Source organism: Physeter macrocephalus, chromosome 12, assembly GCF_002837175.3.
Source record: "Physeter macrocephalus isolate SW-GA chromosome 12, ASM283717v5, whole genome shotgun sequence".
NCBI classification, from domain to species: Eukaryota; Metazoa; Chordata; class Mammalia; order Artiodactyla; family Physeteridae; genus Physeter; species Physeter macrocephalus.
In genome coordinates, this window is record NC_041225.1 from 79,110,216 (window position 1) to 79,132,850 (window position 22,635).

Below are 22,635 nucleotides of genomic sequence, written 5' to 3' on the forward strand. Positions count from 1 at the left end.
TCTATTTCTGTATCTAATAATCTAAAATCTGTAACAAAATACTTTAGTAGTACTGGTTATGTATAATCCTAAAGCCCAGCAGCTAGACAGTGCTCTTGCATTCACTCTCTTTATATAATCTCTGTGTTTTGAAATCTGAATAATATACAGAATTCTTCCAAATCAATTCCTTAAGTCATGCTCCTGAGAACATGAAATGGGTATGTACATAAAGTATTTATATTCTAATGCCTCAATCACAGGCCCCACCTGTTGGTATTCAATTAAGTTAGTTGGTCTGACCCCATATATTCAGTCCTACCCCAAGGTGATCTAGCACAAAGAATATGAAATAGCACCATTAATTCTACATGAGACTTGAAAAAAATGATAAAGAAAACCTTGCTAAGATATTAAGAAGGCTGTTTTCTATAATATCTATTACTTTGAAGCTTTGCTTGATCCTTGAAAACTAAGCATGCTGTTCTCATCAGCAGGGACCTTCCCAAGTTAAACAAATTTTTAAAAGAAATATATTCTGGAATAGTGTTGTTTTTTGTGTGGGCAAGGCCATAAAAAATATATTTCTTAGAAATAGTCTCATTAATTTGACTGATACAACATTCTAATCATTTGTTCTTTAAAGGCCAGTGAAATACAATCGTTTTCTTATCAAGTCTTTGCAAAGGAAAGACTATAATACGTAATTGTCCGTTTTACCTTAAGAAGGAAATCTGGGAAACCAATCTTTGTCCAAATTGCTCCCTCAACATAACACTTTTCTTTTCTTTTCTTTTTTTTTACATTGCACACAGCCTTTTTGCTTGCTTACCACATAATAACACAAGTACAAGATTCCTGTCCTGAAAAATAAAAAGAAGCAAAACAAACACTAAGCAAGGGACAAAACAGATCTTAGGAAGATGTTTACATAATCTTTTGAACACTCCTATTTTGGCGGGCAAGTGAGTAGGCATAAGGGGTGCTGGGAAAAAAAGGAAAATGTTTTAAAACATGAAAATGTTATAAAGCTTCTTTATGGTGAAAAATATAATGTGGATTGCATATATTATCTCTGATGAAACAGATTTCCATCTACACTAGAGTTCTCCTGTGGTTGATTTCAAAAGGATGACTCAAACAGAAGGAACGGTTTTCTTATATTTGTGGTAGAGCCATTTTATGAAACCAATTTAGCTGATGATTGGAGGGAGGTAAACTTATAGCAGCTGCTTGATAAGAGTGAAAAATTAATCACCTTCTTCCTTCTTTCACAATCAGCAGGATTAATAAGCAGCATTTTTCCATAAAAGGAGAGGAGGGATAGGAGAAATAATGGTGTCAGCTGTAGGAGTATGAGGTTACTACTTTACTTTCTGTTGGTGTCTTCTGAGTATAGCACTGAAGGAAGTGAAGGCCATGTTTCCCTTCTCAGGATACAAGGGCACCCCCTGGACAAACTCCCAGCCTCCCCTCTTAAGGTGGTCAAATGACATGCTGATATTCTATCAGCTACAGGGATAACGTATTTTCATCCTGATGGGAAAGCAATGAACATCTTTCCCACAGATAGTATTTGTTCCTCTAAACTAGGGTTTTCAGCCTTGGCACTACTGACATTTTGACATTGGGGCAGGGGGCTGGCCTGTGCATTTTAAGAAGTTCAGCAGCACCCCTGGTTGTAATGATCAAAAATGTCTCATCTTCCCATACTCCATCCCCTAACTTCCTCCCCATCCTTCTTCACCCTCAGAGCCACTGAGAACAAACGGGATAACAATTTTTTTTCAGAGGGGAACTTCCCATACTTTTGGTATAATGCTTGGTACATATCAAGGTATTTAATAAACATTTGCTTACTACCATAATCATACTGATGTCTTTAAAGGTTATTACTAGGCCTTGTGATAGTGAAGGCAATGGCTTTGAAGCTGCCGTTTCAGTATTTTATTAGACTTGAAAAGAGTGGCTGGTAGGGAGAATGGGAGAACTATCATCTTACCTTGATGGTGATTAATTACTAATATTTCTGTGCATTTAAAATATTTTAGTATTGTAGCAACCTCTCTCAAGTGGTTGAAGGGACTGGAGCTGGGGTGGCCAAAGAAGTAGCTATAAGGCCAGTGCTGGGTAGCCTGACATTTAGAGAAAGGCTAATCTGTGGAGGCCAGATAAGGAAATATCTTCTTGACCTAGGGGACCCATACTTAGAGAAACCAGAAGTAGGCTTTGGAAAGCATAGGGGAATGCTTTTAAATCAAAAGGCATATCAATTTGAATCAAACTTAGATTACGGTCTATTTTGTACTTGCACAGAATGTTAATTAGCAAAGTGCTTTCTCATACGATTATTTTATTTGACCTTCAAAATAGCCATGTGAATTAGGTAGGAAAGTCTTATTAACTCCATTTTCCAGACAGGGAACAGAAGTTGTCAGTCAGAAGAGCCAATGACTACCGGTTCAAGGCCACACAGGTAATATTTGGCAGAGCTAGCTGAAACCCATATATTAATTAAACATACATTATTTAACTCATTTAATTTCTATCACAACTATATCAAGTATAATCATTTATACCCATTTGATAAATGGGAAGACTGACACTCCTAGAAGTTAAGTAGTCCAGGTTTTTTGATACCACTAATCACACCCCAAACAAGGTTGGGCGGGGCTGACTCCTAAATAAGAGTATGAGACCCTATTATGGGGCCATTTAGGAGAGAGACTAAAAAGTATAATAAACTCCGGACAAGTTACACTCCAGCATACACTAGTTGCAACTATGCAATTATGACTAGGGCTTTTTGAGATTTGAAAATTTGTCACTTCCTCAATGCTCATTGTATTTGTCAACCCTGTTTCCTGGTAGTGACCAACAAGAAAAACATCAGTAAATAGTGGACTTTGCACGCTTATTTTAAAAATGAGGAGGGGAGAAAGGAACCCAAAAGGAAAAGCAGGGTATTACTCTAAGACAAATTCCTGGCACCACCAGGAAGAAAAAAACATGTATTAGAAGAGAGTCCAGATAGCCTAGGGACAGAAGAAGCCTTCATGCACTCCCAGAAAAGTGACAGCCAAGAGAAAACTGCAGGGCAGTATTCCTGACTGGGGAAGGGGGTTTAAATACAACCTTGCCACCCCACTCCAAAATGATCACTTAATTCCCCACGTCTAGAAAATGTATTTTAAAAGACACAACCTAAGGACTCAAACATTTTTACTGTCTCTGCCCATGCTTGGCCTGTATTCAACTCTTTTAGACTACCAAAGTTCCTAAAATGATAATATACTTCTCAGAAAGCAAGACTAGAAATTCCCCTAGATTTAACCACTAAAGTCTCAAAGAAAATTCTGCAGAATGCAGAAAATTCAGTGGGATTAGATAGCTACTTGGAACATAAAACATCTGATAAAAGTATACTCATTGGAAATTCTACAGTTTTCTAAAGTCAGCATCCAACACTGGCAGGCAACTCATGCTTGTGCTACCCTTTTTTCATAATGTCCAACACTTCCTGGGTTTTGTCTCTGTGCCAAGTACTGTTCTAAATACTTTACATGTATCAACTGATTTAATCCCAGAACAACCTTATGAGGTAGGAACTATTATATTCCGTGTTTAATAGGTAAGAAAACCAAGGTTACAACTCAAACTCTAGCTAGTACTCTGGAACTGCTGAAACAACTGAGTTTCAAATGAAAAGTTAAAAAAATAATAATAATAAATAAATAATAATAATAATAATAAAAGGGCAGTGCTTAAGACTCCACGCTCCAAATGCATGGGGCCTGGGTTCGATCCCTGGTCAGGGAACTAGATCCTACAGGCATGCTGCAACTAAGAGCTCGCATGCCACAACTAAGGAGCCAGCGGGCTGCAACTAAGGAGCCCGCCTGTTGCAACTAAGACCCAGTGCAACCAAATAAATAAAATAAAATAAAATGAAAAGTTCATGGGGGTGGGGAGGAAAGAACTACATTGGGAAACTAAAACAACAAACAAGAAAATCGCCCAACTCTTTTCCTACTCTAATGTATTAAAGAGTGAGAGTTTACATAAATGCCATAGTCCTAATATGGAATAAACTTCTATAATATTGACTATTTAAATTTTCTTAGTAATTCAATTTTAAAGCTGAGTTTAAAAGTCCCTTGGATAAAATTTAAATTTGAAAAAAATGAATAAAATGGATTTTTCTCAACCACTTTAAATCTATACCAACCTATGAAATTAAAAATGGAATATGGAGTCCATGTTCCACAAAATGTATTGTGCAATGATTATTTTTGGACAGTTAGATTACTCTAGAATAATCTGGGTTTTCTCTAGTCCTTATTTTTATTAAAACACTGACCAAATTACACGCATTTTAAAAAGGCAACAACAATAGCCTCAAAGTACCTCCCCCAAGATACTTATTAATTATAAAGGAGAAAACAGTAACTTCACAGTGGGAGAAACCTGGGAGATACCACCTTAACTAACTGATCAAGGTTAACATTATCTGTAAAAAAACATTTTGATAGCATGTATTCCCTGATTATGATGCACTAAAGCCACATCACTTCGGTGGTTATGTTGCCAAAAAATATATAACCTGGATCTAATCAGGAGAACACACGAGACGAACCCAAATTGACAGACATTCTACAAAATAACTATCAGTACTCAAAGTGCCAAGGTCATGAAAAACAAGGGAAGACTAAGAAACCCCCAGATTGGAGATTAAGGAGCTGCAACAACTACATGGGATATGGGATCAGGAATTGGATCCTGGAACAGAAAAAGGACATTAGTGGAAAACTGGCATTTGAATATGTCATATAGTTTAGTGAACAATATTGTACCAATGTTAATTTCCTGGTTTTGATAAATATACTCTGGTTATATAGATTGTCAACATTAGAGGAAGCTGAGTAAAGGGTATATGTAAACTCACTGCATTACTTTTCCAATTTTTCTGTAAGGCTAAAATTATTTCAAAATAAAAATTAAAAACAAAAAGACAATAAAAACAGAAAACAAAATAGCCCTCCAAATTTAATAAAAATTTAAAAACAAAAAATTTAATTAAAAAAATGAATTCATGATTCAAAGTTTGCTTCCTTTCAGCCCTCTCACAACCTAAAGGTTCAAGATTTCCATTTATGCTGGCCCTGTCAAGTCACAGTGTCTGGTCTCATGTTCTTTCTCTGATGTGAAACGGCCCCATCCACAGCCTCTTTGGTGAAGAAAGTTGTTATTACACAAGTGTGGCCACTCATTGGACTGAGCGATACCTGAACAAAAGTGATGCATACTGATCTGAATTTGGCAGAATCATGCTTCACAGGTTTTTCTTTTTAAAAAAGTTACGACATAAGGACAGTTTACTATTGAATGCTCTAGGTGGCATCATTAGAAAACACTTTGTATATGGAATTATATCATAGCTTCTGAATTAATGCTCTACACTGAAACCTCTAACAGTATTTGAATTTGAGTTCTAGCCACCTATACACATTAATCCTGGTCTTAAAGAGTATATAAAAGGGAACAGAAAGGGGACCTGGAAGAAAGAAGAGTTGGGAAGCATCAGCCCTGGGTAATTTTGACAGATTTCATTTAAAATAAAATTTTCAAAATTTTATTTTAAAGAAATAAAAACTCAAATACTTTCCTGAATTATTCACTAATTATTTCATCTTCAAACTAGAAGAGAGACTTGTGAAGGACTAAGCTATGACTGCCTAGGGCCAACCCTGAGAACTCTGGCCCTTGACAGTCATGAGGGCTAGGGCTATATCAATGGTCCTTCACGAATTCTCAAACCTACAAACCAGTCCTATAACACATAATCTTCCATCTAAAAAATGGGGACAATATTTTCCACACCTCATAGGATTTGTCACCAGAACTGAATGCCAACAACAAAGCTGCACGGAGATTTGTGTGTTGGGTCATGTGCTTGATTCACTCACAAAATATCCAAGTCATAGAATTTTGAGTCTCTTAAAATTATTCAAACTGTGAGAGTTAAACCAGTGATTTTCAAGGTTCTAATGCCACGTTAAAAAAAAAAATCAAGTATTTGTTCAATGTATTTAGTTAGGCATACAAAGTTGGTCTTGATAATAACTGTTAACTTATGGTGATGCTGCCTCATCACTTAATATTTAATTATTTCCTCAGAGATGCATCTTAATTTCTCAGTATCTAAACAAATGTTTATAATCTGTTCTTTGCAGGTAACTTTGATACCATGTAGAAAGTTCTAATTTTCTACTGCTCATAATATATAACAGACCCTGAAATATAATCAGAAGCCTCAAAGATCACTGCAATTAGTTTCAAGGTTGAATGCTATACAAATGACTAATTCTCAATAGTGGAAAAAACTACAACTAAATCAAATAAGATTTAGTATATGTATTTCTTGCTCTTACAGGGAAGTTAACTTTAACTCTTTTATAGTTTCACAATTCCATAATAAGCTCTAATTAAAAAGGAGTAGGAAAAGAAAAATGTAGTTGAAAATTCAAATTACAAATGAATCTCCAATATTTTTTCTAACAGTACAATCAGCTACCCATAGAGAGCAGTCATTGTTAAAAGATGACAACTATTATAATCTCACTAATGAACAAAAGTTTCATGTTATGAGTTTTAATTTTTCTTTGGTTCATGAAAAGTTCTCAAAAGTAACAGCAGCTGATCTTTCTTTGACCAAATCATAATGTTTTCCCCATAAATTTTTATAGCAGTAATTTAGAGACACTGTGTGTGGGAGGCTAAGAACATCTATTTTTTAGCAGAGTGAATATTTTAAATCACTCAGTATGGTATTCCTATTTAACTCTTTATTAGGAAAATAATACATACATATAGCTTGGATATTTCTACAAATTTCCTCTTTCCACTCTGATTACTGTTATAGTATCAAATTACAAATACCCCAATTAGGTAACTTATGATCAATTTTTCCTCCTAATTTGCAACTTTTCTCTTGTCGCTGACTTGTTGTATACATACACAAGAGAGTGAATACTTCCCCCTCACGAATAGATTAGAAAGTTTGATAAAAAATGAAAACATATTACTGGGCAGCATGTCAGTATTCTAGCAAACATTCAGTTTTTTCATGACTTTTCAATTTAAAAAATCTTAGTTATACCTTTTCTTTTAATGAAAATAAAATGCTTCAGAAAAGAACACTGCTGGGAACTTATACCTGTTCATCTTTCAGCAGAAAGAGCCTTACTCGCCGCCCCCCCCAATCAATCATCAGATCTAAAATTAAATCTCTTCCTACCACATCAGAGAAGAACAACAAAACATTCAGGTAGAGACATTACCTAAAATTCTTACAAAGCAAGACTCTCAATATCTCCAAAAATTCTTTATAAATTTTCCCTACCTTATAAAAATGTTTAAATAGTAAACTGTAGTTATCTCAAAGGCCTAGATCCCTTTGAGAGGACCTCAGGAGATTTATGGTCAAAAAACTAGATTCTGAATAAGCTGTCAACAGCTAACCAAAGTACAATGACAGCACCATCATTCTGGCTACCAAACGATTTCCTTCAGGGAGCAACGTAATTCTCAAATTTAATAATTCAAAAGAAAACAGTGGACAACACTGAGTTCCAAAGCATGTTAAAAACTAAATACTGTAGCTTGGATTGGAAAAATACTGCAAATGAAGAGTTTTCAGTTTTCTGCTGACCAACAGTCAAAAGGCAATAAACCCCTGTAGTTATTTGCCTTATGCTTTCTTAAAGACTAATAAGAGGTTAAGATTAATAGTCTAAACCTCCCTAAAAACACAAAATCCTTGGAGCCTGAGATTTATTCAACCCTTTTTCTAAGCGGAAAGTAAATATAACTTATACATAACATACTTCTAAAACTGAATGTGAAAAAAATGTGAAAAAATTAAATATAAACCATCTGATAATTCAAATCATTCCTTTTACAACCCTACCTCTAACCCGAAGCACTGACAATGTGACACTTAAAATTAAGCCACAGAACACCTACCTCTTTATTCCATCGCTATTATCACAAGTTAGATAAACAACCTTCTCACCAGAGGATAAAATCCAGATAGTACTAAAGCATCTTCCAGTTACACTTGGAATCACACACAGAATAGCAGTCTGCTCAGTGTTTTCACTTAAGCACCTTCATAATATATGTGGGTGGGCCTGTGTTATGCAAAATAGGTAAACACTATATAATTCTAGATTCTACTGGCTGAATTGAGAATTCACTTCTCCTCCCTCCTCCCTAAGGAAGTCTGTGTCCCAAAAGGGAAGAAACGGAAGTAAGAGGAAAGCACGGAACAATTTTTAACACTGGCTGAATTTCAAGTTATGGAATAAAGGTACCTCAAAAGGGAGTATTCTTTTTTTTTTTCATTACAGACTTTTTATTAAAATACTAATAAAAATTAACAGGTAAGAAGAAAAATAATAAGCTAATTTTAAAAACTAGTAAAAATAACGCAAAATGAAATTGAAAAGATATATAAGCCCAAAATACAAAACATAAGTCTAAGTATCTGATTTCTAGTTCTAAAAAACATCAAATTGCTATAAAAGTTTCTAAACACTTCTTCTTAATTCTTGTACTTATCTCTTGACAGTAACAAGCAATTCATGGTCTGGCACCAATCCACAGACCACACTAGGTAGCAATGTTGAAATAAAGTTGAATTAAATACTAATGGTAAGCAGTTTTTAAACACATTTTCTTTTAAAATTTGGTATTAGTTAATAATTAAGAATATTCGTCCTGGTCTTCCCTGGTGGCGCAGTGGTTGAGAGTCCGCCTGCCGATGCAGGGGACACGGGTTCGTGCCCTGGTCCGGGAAGATCCCACATGCCGCGGAGCGGCTGGGCCCGTGAGCCATGGCCGCTGAGCCTGCGCATCCGGAGCCTGTGCTCCGCAACGGGAGAGGCCACAACAGTGAAAAGCCCGTGTACCGCAAAAAAAAAAAAAAAAAAAAAGAAAAAAAAAATTGTCCTATCATGCTATTAAAGTATTCTTTTATTTTCATTTTAAATTAATTTGATTAGGAATGAGCACTAAATTTGATCAAACTACATTATAGCATCTTTTTTACCCCAATTATATCTGATAAAATACAGCAATAAATTTCTTCATATTGCAACAACTTCACATTTCTTACTTGGTAGTGGTAGATTAGACCTTAATCATATTTGTTAGCACAGTCTTTAACATTTTCACTCGTAAGATTAATCAGTATTTTAGAATGCTTCTTTTGTTTTCTAACCTTGTTCTATATTTTTTTAATACAAGGAAATTTGATTTTCCTTAAAAATATAAAAGATTTCATCAGTGAATCCATTAGATCCAGAAACCTTTTTGATAGCTGGTACTATTATAACATTCTTGATTTCTTCCTACTTTTTTTTTTTTAACATCTTTATTGGAGTATAATTGCTTCACATATGGTGTGTTAGTTTCTGCTTTATAACAAAGTGAATCAGTTATACATATACACATGTTCCCATTTCTCTTCCTTTCTGCGTCTCCCTATCCCACCCCTCTAGGCGGTCACAAACCACCTAGCTGATCTAAAAGGGCATATTCTACTTCTTAAAAGGCTGACTGAATGAACTACATAAATGCTCTCTAAAAATGTCGGAAATATAACTAAGATACTGAACTACGTTTTCATCATAAGAGTAATAGCCTATTTTAACAGATTTAGTATAATAATCTGTTAAGAAAGAAACACTCCATTAAAAAAAAACTGAAGAATCAATACCACTCATATGTAAACAGTACCCTTTTAGAACTATCAAATGAAGAGTATTTTTTTGGTCTTGTTATAAAAAATGACATTATCCCAGGCATAAGAACAGGTGAACATTCAATCATATTTTTAATTGACCATGCTTGTCTATTTCCAGCTTTATACTTTAAAATAGATTCACTGGGTGTTTATAAACATGGAGAAATGATAGCAGTACCCAGAGGCAGGTGGGATTGTACAAGTTTCACCAAATAGCTACTGAAGGCACCTGACTTACTGACTTAAGCTGCTTTTAGATCATCCTATTCATAAGCTTCATTTGAGGAGTTACTGCCTGCTTCTCCCAATTCCCCTGTACCTTTTCTTAAGAAATGTGTTTATGGTGAAGGGTTGTACATGTAACTTGTATATTCCTCTACACAGCCAAAGGTGAACCTGTTTTGTGCTTAATTACATTTAAGATTTTTTTAAGCATGCTAAATCACAAGAGCAAATTCTGCTCCATACGTGTTCAAAGCCGCATATGCAAACCATCTATACTCTTCACCCACTAAACTGTTGTTCACCTTGAGTCTAGGGGGTGTATGCTCTTACACAAAAATACTTTTGGTAGCCCTAGGTCTAATAATATCTTGTCACAAAATGAACCCTCTTCTAGCTTATAGCTACAAGTCTACTTCTGTTGCTACCCAGCATTCCATAACTGTGTCACATCCCCTGAAGCTATTCTTGTGTAAATCTGCATACTGTTTCTTCAGCTCATTCTGCTGGCAGCAGGCCCACTTAGGTTACTGTAAAGTAAATCTGCTCAGGTAGTCTGCTTTTGTCCAATGCAGATACATGTTCAGTTCAGGAAACCTATTTGTAAAAATGATCTGGGCATATTCTAACATTTTGTTATTTGGTGATCCTGCCATGTCATGTGCTTCTAGGCTGATGAAACTGCTCAAGAAGCCAGACATGACAGGTCCAATACCTATACTAAACAGAATGTAGTTGTTATTGACTATGCCTTAAACTTGATTCCACAACAAAACCTGAGGACCTGCCATTCTTTAGACCAATATATTGACCTCTTAATTTGGGGAGTGTATTTCTTGTTCAACTCCTAAGGCAGTCAATATATCAATAGCTCATATACTATCATAATGACTTACCTTAATGATTAAAAATAGAGCATTAAGAGTATAAAAATTCCTTACATATTTCAAGCTCTGTGTTTATACCAAATAATCTCCTGAAGGAATATATTTTTCTTAAAGAGCTCTAAGAAGACATTAAGGACAAAACCTCCCTATTTACTGAGTATGATGAACAATTTTTAAATGGGACAAAGACCCATATTCATAAGGGAAAAGGGCTAGAATTAAATTTTTAAGCTTTCCTTTCCCAATTTGAATTGACTAGTTACCAGTTTTTATTTTTTTTTCTTTTCACATGCGATTTATTTACAATGATGTCTGATTAAATAACATCATGGAAGCCAGTCAAACACAAAAATAAAACATTAAGTAGCTTTGTTGTCTGGTAGGAATCAAAGTTACCAAACTCTGGCAAATGGACCTTAATCTCAATGACCTTTCCCCCACTCTTCTTCCATATCTGCCTTGGCTTACAGGTGTCAAACTTCCTTGTCCTCACCTACAATATCTTAACTTCTGGCACTTATCTCAGTTGGGCTCAGAGACCAACAAAAAACTTTCAGTACCCTGAAAACTTTTAAAAATCAATCCAGAAGAAAACTAAACAAAGTATACTTACCTCACAATTTCTGTGCCTTTTTCAGATGTTTCTTTTCTCACGTCCTATTTTTCTTATGTGTTGTAGTTTAGGTTTTGATTTTACCTTTGGACACAACTGACCTCTAAGAGCTTGCTTCTCCCCTAATGATCTCTGAATACTTCTGAGGATGCAATCAAGGACTCATTCCTCCTAGTCCCTTTACCTCTAACCACACCCACAGCAGGCTTATAAATTATTTCATCCTTTAGTTCCACCTCACTGGTGACAGCTACGTCATGTTCCTCTAAACCATAAGGCAAATTCACATAGATGGCCTTGGAGATTTGTTTCTTTTTGCTCACCAGATGGGTCATGCCTCCCCTAACTGGTCACATTCCCCCTTTGTCGGCTTCACTAACCTGGAAGTCTCCCTAAACAAACCAAAGAAATCTAGATATCAAAAGCACTGCATTAGATAACCCACAGAATGGTATATATCTATATCCAGGTACAGATATATAAAGAACTCTCGTAATTAAATAATAAAAATATAAATAATCCAACTAAAATTTGGTAAGGGAATCTGAAAAAGGATTTCTCCAAAGACATACCAATGACAACAGGAAAAAAAAAAAAAAAGGCTCAACATCAATAGCCATTAGGGAAAGGTAAATCAAAACCATAATGAGATACCATTTCACACCCACTGGGATGGCTATCATCCATAAAAGAAATATTGTCGAGGATGTGGAAAATTCAAAATCAAAATCACTGCTGGTAGGAAAGTTAAAAGTGCGGTCACTTTGGAAAACAGTCTGGCAATTCCTCAAGAGATTAAACACAAGGTTATCATATAACCCAGGAATTCCACTCCTAGGTATATATTCAAGAGAAATGAAAACATATGTCCAAAGACTTGTGCATGAATGTTCATAGTAGGATTATTCTTAATAGCCAAAAAGTGGAAACAACCCAAATGTCCATCAACTGATGAATGGATAAATAAAACGTGGCACATCCATACAACTGAATGTTATTTGGCAATAAAAAGGAATAATATACTAATACATGCTACAACATGGATGAACCTTGAAAACATTATGCTAAGTGAAAGAAGGCAACCACAAAGGATTACATATTACAATTCCATTTATTTGAAATGTCCAGAGTAGTCAAATCCAGAGACAGAAAGTATGATTAGTGGTTGCCTAGGGCTGGGATGGGGGGTTAGCTGGGAAGGGGTGATGGCTAAATGCTATGGGGTTTCTTTTTCAGGTGATGAAAATGTTCCAAAATTGATTGTGATGATGGTTGCACAACTCCATGACTATACTGAAAACCACTGAAGTATACATTTTACTGTTGGTTAAACTGTATGGTATATAATTTACATCTCAATGAAGCTATTATAATAACAAAGAGAGAATGAAAGCATTACCACATTAAAAAAAAACAAACTAAAAAACCTGCCATAAACTCAAGATCACTGGATGCTGGCATGCACCTGGAATTCAAATACTGATCTTGAACTTGCTATTTCCTGAACCATAGAAACTGAGGGAAACAATCATTTGAACGTTCTACAAGATATACAAGTTTTCACAAACAGAGCTGAAGACTTTCCCAAACCAACTGCTTTTTGTACCAGAAATCTCAAAATTCACAATTAGGCTTGGAATTTCTAATTTCACATTCTGTTTCAATCTACCTTTAATTGTAGACACAGGTTTTTTGGCTTTTTTTTTGGGTTTGGTTTTGCCGACATCTTACATCACCTTCAGCGAGTGAGAGTGACGGGTGTTTCCTCTAACACCAACCAACTCATCAATTCTCTGACGCCAACTGGGTGTCCAAGAATTCAATTTAATTCTGACACTATCTACCTGGAGTAAGCTCAGATCCCACAAGTTAAAGGACTCAGTCCTACAGAAGGGTCTCATTTCAGATGCAGCTGCAAATCCCAGGCAACCCTTAATTCTGCTATAAATTGGGGGTTCCCATGACTACCTCTTCATGCTCCATAATTTACTAGAATGCCTCACACAACTCAGGAAAACACTTAACATTTACCAGTTTATTATACAGGGAAGTATTATTTAAATATTTGAAGTATTAAACAGCTTATAGCCTTATTTGGCTAAATAGCTGAAAATAGTTAGAAAATTAATATCTAGGTTACCAGATGATGGTATCTCTCCACAACAGGATTATGAAGAGCCACCCTTCTCTCAATATTCTAGATTCCATTAAATGCTTATTGATTTCTTCTACTAACAACAGCAATTATGGGCTTCCTTGCACTTTAATCAACTTAAATGTTTGAGTAATTTTCAAACTGAGACCTGTGGTCTCCTTACTTTTACATCTAGACTCACATCTAGAGTCTAATAATGCAATTACTAATCCAACATATTATTGAGCATTCACTACAATGCCAGAAGCAATAGGAGTATCCAAACTAATGCAAAAGGTATGATTCCCTACACTACCTCTCATTTACTTATAGTTAGGAAAAAAAAAAAAGGTGTAAATCAGTCAGTCCAACCCAAATCAGTAAAGGACAGGTACCACATTAAAACAAAAGACAATAGATAAGGTAAGACTTCAAAGAAAAGTGTTACCACTTTGGTGGAAGAGGACCCAGGGAAAGCTTCATAGAAAGAGGGGTATTTGAGTTGGGCCTTGGGAGACAGTCTAGATTCTGATAAGTGGGGAAAAGGCATTTCAGGTGGGAGAAACAACGTGCATCAAGATTAAAAAAGGCAAGCGGAAAAAATGCATTGTGTGCTCAGGAAAGGGTATGTTCCCAGGAGTGAAGGGTTTGGTTAGGAGACCAATAAACAGTAAGCATGGAAATCAGGGACCATGTAACCTTCTGTAAGCTCAGTGACTGTATCAGCAAGCATTGATAAATGTTTAATAACTGAATGAGATGGAGCTGAAAGGTAAAGAAGTGCCTGATATAGTGGGCCTTAAGAGTCTGGGTAGAGACTGAACTTTACTCTGGAGTTAATCCAAAGTCTTTAAATAAAGTTTTCAGAAAAGGAAGAAAACAAATTTGTATTACCTACTATGTAGCTGGTAAGAACTTTACATTTGTTAAACTCAATCTTTTACAACTGTCTTATGACAGATGAGGAAATCAGGCAAAATAATTTGCTCAAGGCCATTTAGAAACTAAGTGGCAAAAGCTGACATCCGAGTTTAAACACACATCTTGTCCACCACTATACACAGCAAAAGTCAACCAATCAATCAAGCCAGGGCCAAAAGATGTCTGGCCACAATGTCTAGGATAAAAATAACATTATGTCAAATTAAATTTTTTAGTCTGCTTATTACTACATTATGGTAAAATGGGTTTTTGCCAAATTTGGGTAGAAAGTTGGGATAGTCTGACCCAAAATATAGGCTGCAGTAGACACATGAAATTCATTTTGGGGATTCTTGGGAAGTCATCTCAAAGAAAGAGTTATCTTTCCAAACAGATTAAACTGATATAAGAGAAGTTAATCTGAAGAGGGAAATATATGCCAATTCATTAAGATGAAATGGATGATGTAAGCCATAGAAAGCCCATGAGGACACAAGCAGCATGGCTCCTTTTCTAATCACTGATTCTCCTCACAATTTTTTACTGTTTATTTATGAAAATCTATATTGATGAATACAGAAGGCTGGTGTGGGCTCCCTCAGCATTTGTGTATGTTAATATTCAATTTCTCCCAGAGGTAAAGCTCTTTCCCCAAGGAAGGCAGGAGACCCTTGGGGTCACCACACAGGGATGGATTTGTACCTTTCTTTTTTCTCAGGTTGATGGATCAAGAACAGATTAGTAATAGTAATGTGGCTCTCTCCCTAAGTGAGATCATTTGCATACATGTTTCTGGAAGGCAAGTATGTAAATAAAGTACAAAGCTGTATATAAAGCTGAAAGATACTTATTAAACTTTTTTTTTTTTTTTTTTTTTTTTTTTTTGCGGTACGCGGGGCCTCTCACTGCTATGGCCTCTCCCGTTGCAGAGCACAGGCTCCGGACGCACAGGCTCAGTGGCCATGGCTCACGGGCCCAGCTGCTCCACAGCACATGGGATCCTCCCGGACCGGGACACGAACCCGTGTCCCCTGCATCGGCAGGCAGACTCTCAACCACTGCGCCACCAGGGAAGCCCCTTATTAAACTTTTTAAAACTAGCCAGGCCAAACTGATCAAAAGGAATCTGTTTGATGTTGGATATTTTCATATTTTTAGGTACTGAGAACCAGGACAAACCTGACCAAGGATGAGTTTACCTATAAGAATGAGAAGCTGGGTGGGGTAGATTGGAAGGAAACTAAAGAAATCACTCATCCGTTATGATTTTTAATATTTGTACAATAAAATCTAAAACCTCAGTTTAAAAAATGCAGTTCAGCATAAAGAAAAAGTATGACAACAATTATTGATTCCTCTTTATATCTTGACAATAGATAAAATCTCTTTATACTATATTTTTTCAATAGTGGATAGACTATCAAGACCAGAAAAAACATTCTCTTAAAGCATATTAACTTGCAAAAGCCCAGGTTGTTACATAACCCTTTTGCTGGTATTTATTAAACAATAACAGTAAAGCATGGGAGAACAAAAGCACAAAACTCATCCAATTTCAAGCCATTAAAAGTTGGTTTGAAAACTTTTCAGAGTATGATTCTGTATAAGTTTGTTTGGAGACTATGCTTTAGTAGATTATGAGCATCACAGCAATGTTTCTTAAACAATGTTAAGTGAGTCAGGTTTTTAACACCGATGAATCGGAAGTGGACGCCTTTTGGAACTTCGTCGTGTTAAAAGTATATTCATTTAATGCTGTTTTAACTGTTTTTCTCAAACTCTATATCCAACCAGACCTTGACTGCAACAACTGCAATTTTGCTAACCATAGTTCTTTTCCTTGTTGTCAAAGTAATTTTGTACCTGAAATTGGAACTAACCTGGAAAATCTTGGTTGTTGCCTCAGTTAACATTTCAAAGTCAGAATTTAGCTTCCCTCTAATTACATTTGTTAGGAATGACCACTAGACAAGAAGAGATCCTTTTTTCCAACTGGTTCTCCACCTTAGTTTATTGACTTTTTTCCCATCAGTCACCTCAGATAAAACCAGATTCTTCCCACCCCTATGGTTTAGAATCTATATTCCGTACACCAGATACCTGAAAAGAAGGAATGCTGCTAAATCGAGTTCCCTTTTAAGTAATTTCAGTTCAAGCTAAGATTGGGTAGATGAAAAACATCAGTTTTCTTCACATTCAAAACTGAAAACCTATTTGTATCAAAACTGACATACAAAGGTGTGTGTGTGTGGTGCGGGGCTGGGGGAGAGTACAGTTTTAAAGGCCACAAAAATAACACTGTCTATCCTGAAATTTTTAAAGTTAAGGTTAGTTCTGTAAACATTTATGAAGTGCCTACTATGGGTCAGGTACTGTGCCAGGAGTTATAGATACAAAGATTAAATGAAAAATATTCTTATCTTAAAGGAGTCATTAAAATTAGGGAAAACACCTTTTCCCCCTAGAATTCTTCTGAGATTTCCTATTTTAACCATTTAATAGTCTTATAAGCAAATAAAGTTATACACTATACACGTCTATGCTTTTAAAACTAAGTGATCAGATTTGTAAACGTACTTTTTAAAAGTACCGTATACATTTTAATTGCCACCACCATTTCTTTCTTTTTTCCTCTCCCACTACAGAATTTTTTTTTTACAGGACCTCAAAATTTTCCGAAATTTTTTCATTTTTAACCAGAGTTACAGACTGAGTTGAACTAATATGACATTTATATAATGAGTTTTAAAAAAATTCTTAATTTGCTTCTATTGTTATCTTTGTCCTAATTATGCTTCCTGCCTTTACTGGAGTTTTATTGCAGAGTATATGATAGTATGTTTAAATTTCCACACATATCTTTGAATTTCATACAGCTTACAATTCTTAAAAGAGGATCTCCTCTATCAATATTTTCACGTATTAACATTTGTCAAAGCACTGAGTTTTATGTGCGTTAACATGATTATTTTTCATAATAGAAATAAGATTTCATTAACATATTGCTCTTTCTCTTTGAAGGCCCTGACAGAGACAAGAAATTGTTATTTGGATATGTAAGTCTGGAGGGCCTTCGGAGTTTTTTGGTTTTGTTTTTACCTTTGACCATATAGCATTTGGTCTATGACTGTGTTTACTGAGCCAAGCATCTACAAAGACAAATAGAAAAGCTTCCTATTCATTCCACTAAATCAATTAGGTTATTCACACATTTATTGAACACTTGCCAAAAAGTGTTTTTTGGTAGCAATAAAAAGCAACCTTATAATAAAGGTGTATTTTGTTTTGGAAAAAAAAAAAAGCCAGGGTTCTCAAATTCATATTGCAACTCTTGCTTCACTTGCGTTCAATGTTGTGTAGGTGGAGGAAAGAAACCAAGACATTCAGAACAAAATGTGAAGTCAAGGGAAATTTTTAGACAGCAATAAATGGTGAAAATGACTTCAACTTACTGTCAGAACAATCCTTTGTACAGAAACATAAATGTAGGCACTTTAATATACCCCTGACATTCAATGAAAAAAATACTAGGCACACAATACCACAGATTCAGATCTTATTTGTTTAAACTAATTTGGGCTCTTTTTCATATAATTCAATAAACTGCAATTATAATCATTCGAATAGGCTTTGTCTAATTGCCCTTTTTAAGACTTAAATTCTTAATAACTCATGAAATATATTATTCCCTTTTTTATTATAAAATGTTCTTCAGTAAATATTCAGACTATTTATAAATTTTCTAAGACCACTCATTTAATGTCACACTGTATTGTGGAAAATCCACTTTAAATGAACCATCCTATATTTGTAAAATGCACTAACACCTATATAAAAACCAGGTAAATAAATACATTGCTGATTCTAGAAGATGTAGAATACAGTCTACAATTGGTAATATTGCTGATCCATATACCGTTACAGGGATTTCTTTAATAATGACTCTAATGTTAGAACATTAATTTAGCACCCCCAAGGGAATGTATGTACTATTAAGTTTTTATTCAAATCATTGATTACCTACAGAGAAACAATGTAATTTTTGTTAGAAATGATTCTCAACTAGCATTTATACTAGGAAGAGTTACTGTGGTGGCTGAAATAGAAAGCTCCCCAGTTGATGTGCCCCAATAAGCTCCATTACTTCAATTTTTAAGTTTTAAACCATGTGTCTTTTAAATCCATTGTAATTCAAATTCTTTCCAACTACTTCCCAAGTATAAAGTGCCACGGCTGTCCCTCTCTATGTCATATATAACACACGTTTTGGACAAAAATGAAACTGAATATATAATAAATGCTCAGTAAACAGTAACTTTTAATGTTATCCCTATTTACCTGTAAAAAAAATTCTGTTAATGTTTCAAGACCCATTTGATATTCCTTTTCCAATCAGGAAATTTTTCCTCATCCCCTAAACTCTTATCCTTATATCCAGCTTTGCATTACAGTTATGTATGACCTTGTGCTATCTCCTATTAAAGCTGAAAACTCCCCCAAGAGAAAGTGTTTTGCTCATTTTGCAGCACTTAATAATAAAGGAAAAGATGATGTTAAATATACATTTACATTAGATCCTTTGGAGTGTTCATTTTAATTTTGGTGGATAAAGCATAAATATTTCTGGGGTGTCATGAAATTTAAAAGAAAAAAACTAAAATTTCCTAGAGACTATAGAATATTAAAGCCTTATGAGGATGGATGTACTCATTCATATACATATTAATGTAACATAAGAACTAGAAAGAGACAGCTAAATGATTATATTAGAGACTGAAATGTAAATATCATTTGCCACTTCATTTCATATTTTTGATGTTAAAAAGCAAGAAAACCCCTACAATGGGTATCTTATTTTTTTCAGTAAGAACCAAGTTTTCATTTTCAGACTAAAATCAGTCATAGAAATCAATATGTAATGTCTTTACTAGTGTCCCTTATTGCCCCTTACTCCACCTCCTCTCACCAAGGCCCTGAGTGTCCAGGAGAGAATATTCGATTTTATGGTTCTTTATGAAGTTCTTGGTCCAAGAGCCCAGTCTGCTTAAGGCATTAAAGAAGTCTTAACCTAGAAAAAGATGTTAACCCATAAAGACACTGCCCTATATCACAAGAACTAGCTATCAACAAAATGGATTACCATAGATAATAGGAAAATTAGTAGTATGGTATTCGTTAACATAGCACCAAATTTTAAATTTTGATACATTCTCAAAGCTCTTCAGAGGTGAAAAGTCTAGCAATTCCCATTTACATACTGCTTGAAACTAATTTGGAAGTGAAATTATACAAATTCCAAATTAGCGCTAAATACTAAATTTAAAAAAATATCAAACTGGTTTTTGAGTGCTAACTCTTAAAAAGGAAGAGATACTATAAAATACATCTATTTTCCAGTGCCCAAAAAACGTTCACTCTTCTGGTGATATAATGATATTTTCATTCCCTTATTGTAAATACATACAGTTTATGTGTGTCTGGTGTAGTTGACTACACCCTCAAACTCGATAGCTGGGTACATGGCTCTGTCCCAGATAATCCAAACTTCACATTCCCTTGGCTACAAGGGAAGTGGGCTACTATGAGCTCATGAGATGCAGTGAGACTTTTGCTGGGACCTCTAGGAAAAAGATGGTTAATCTTTCCAGATACACATGACTCTAAGGATTTAGGGGCTGAAGGGACTGTTATTTTTTTGCTTATGTAGGGCTGGAGAACAAAGCTAACACTGAGGAAGCAGTGCCAAGAAACATACAGAATTGAGTCTTGATGACATTATTTGAGCCTTGGGTGGAGCCATTCTTGATGCCACACCTATCCTGGACCAGTTTACACAAACCATTATAAATCTCCTTCCCCCGCCCCCTGGGCTCACCCCTACTTAAGCCAGTTTGAATGGAGTTTTCTGTCAAAATAGAGTCTTAGCTGATGTAACAACTATTTTAAGTGTTTTCCAATAATAAATACACTAGGTCATAGAATTCAGTTCCAAAAACAATGTAAAAACAGACTCTTCCCCATAGATGATTCTGGTTTTTCAAAATCCACTCTCCTTCTCAAGAACACCCCACCCCCTGCTAAGTTCAAAGACTATGAAAGACTTTATATCTTCTGCCTTTATACTATCTTAATACAAAATAAAAAAATTTTTTTTTGCCGCAAAGGAATAAGAATAAAAAATCAACAATGGAAAAAAGAAATAAGTAATTGGGGGGAGGGGGGAAGTAAATCCTCTATAGAAACTGTAAATAATATCCAGATGTGCTTTTTACTAAACAGTTAAATGAGAGTCAGAGACTAAAGCTTATAAAATTAAGCAGATTCAACTACATCTAGAATCTAATACAAAGATATAATGCTAAAATCAAAGTTCTTATTTGAAAATCCGCCGATAAAATTAAAATTCAAAGACAAATTCCTTGGGAAATTGAAATGTCTTAGACTTCTGAAAACAGACAAATCACTACATAATTTCAAAAGAGGTAGTAGTTAATCAAAATCATAAAAATTATTGATTTTAAGCATATTATGTGGATACAACATGATATTGAGCCCCCAAGTCATTCTGAAAATTTTAGCTAAAGAGGATTTAACAGAGTAAGTAAATGACAACAACTGAAGTCACTTAAGAGTAATACAGAATTAGTACTTCCATTTTCTAGGGATTTTCGTGACTTAACTGCTAACAAGAAAGGGAAAAAAACAAAAAATACACATGGAATAAAATGGAATTAAGATGTATATCCTTGTGCTTCTCATATCTTACTGAAGTAAAATTTTACCTGCATATTTTAGATCTTCTACATTTTAAACACGAGGTGTGTTTGCTGGAATGAATTACAATACTCTTAGGATCACGACGAGACCATTAATTTGGAGTCCGTGTGCAAAAGGATGAGATAAATTCTTATTAGTTGAGATGAAGTAAAATAGAGTGGTTAAGGGAGTTCTGGAGTCAGACTGTCTATGTTGACTCTTGGCACTGTCATTTAATAGGTGTGAGACTTGGACCAACTGTACTGAGGTTCAGTTTCCTCTCCTGTAAACCTGAGATAATAATAAGTAATAATCTTAACATGTACGCAGTGCTTATCATAAGTGACAGGCATTTTTCAAAGACTTTTACATATTAATTCTTTAACTCCTTCTTAGGAGGTATTACTGTTCTTAGGAGATAAATAATAATAACTTGAGATTCCCATTAGTTTGACTTTGAACCTGAGTTACCTTTGAGACATCCATGGGAAACAATTATACGTACAAGTCTGGAGCTTGGGATGGAAATATAAACCTGGAAATCTTCTACAAAAGAAATTACCTAGGAAGAGTACAGAATAAGAGAAGAGAACCTAAGACTAACCCTTGGACTTCCCTGGTGGCTCAGTGGTTAAGAATCCGCCTGCCAATGCAAGGTACACGGGTTTGAGCCCTGATCTGGGGAAGATCCCACATGCCGTGAAGCAACTAAACCCGTGCGTCACAACTTCTGAGCTTGCACTCTAGAGCCCACGAGCCACAACTACTGAGCCTGCGTGCTGCAACTACTGAAGCCCACGCGCCTAGAGCCTGTGCTCTGCAACAAGAGAAGCCACCACAATGAGAAGCCCACACACTGCGATGAAGAGTAGCCCCCGCTCGCCACAACTAGAGAAGGACCCGCACGCAGCAATGAAGACCCAATGCAGCCAAAACACATAAATTAAAAAAAAAAAAAAAAGACCAAGCCTTGTGGAATTCAAAAATTTAGGATTCTGCAAGAACAGCAGCAGCTTCTGAAAGAGATTTAAAAAGCAACAGCATTAAGGTGTTGGTGTAAGGTATATGGTGTCCTGGAAGTGAAGAAGAATGTTTCAAAAAGTAGCGAGACGCAAGAGGGAAGAGATATGGGAACATATGTATATGTATAACTGATTCACTTTGCTGTAAAGCAAAAACTAACACACCAGTGTAAAGCAATTATACTCCAATAAAGATGTTAAAAAAAAAAAAAGTAGGAAGTAGCAACAATGTCAAATGTTGCTGAGAGATCAGGTAAGATAAATACTGGAAAAGTGTCATTGGATTTAGCAAT

At 35.3% G+C, this 22,635-nt stretch overlaps 1 protein-coding gene across 2 annotated transcripts in view; it reads right to left on the bottom strand.

The window, feature by feature from the left end:
* Nucleotides 1–22,635, bottom strand: part of PELI1 (pellino E3 ubiquitin protein ligase 1) — a 49,323-nt gene that overhangs the window by 16,883 nt on the left and 9,805 nt on the right. The window lies entirely within an intron of this gene.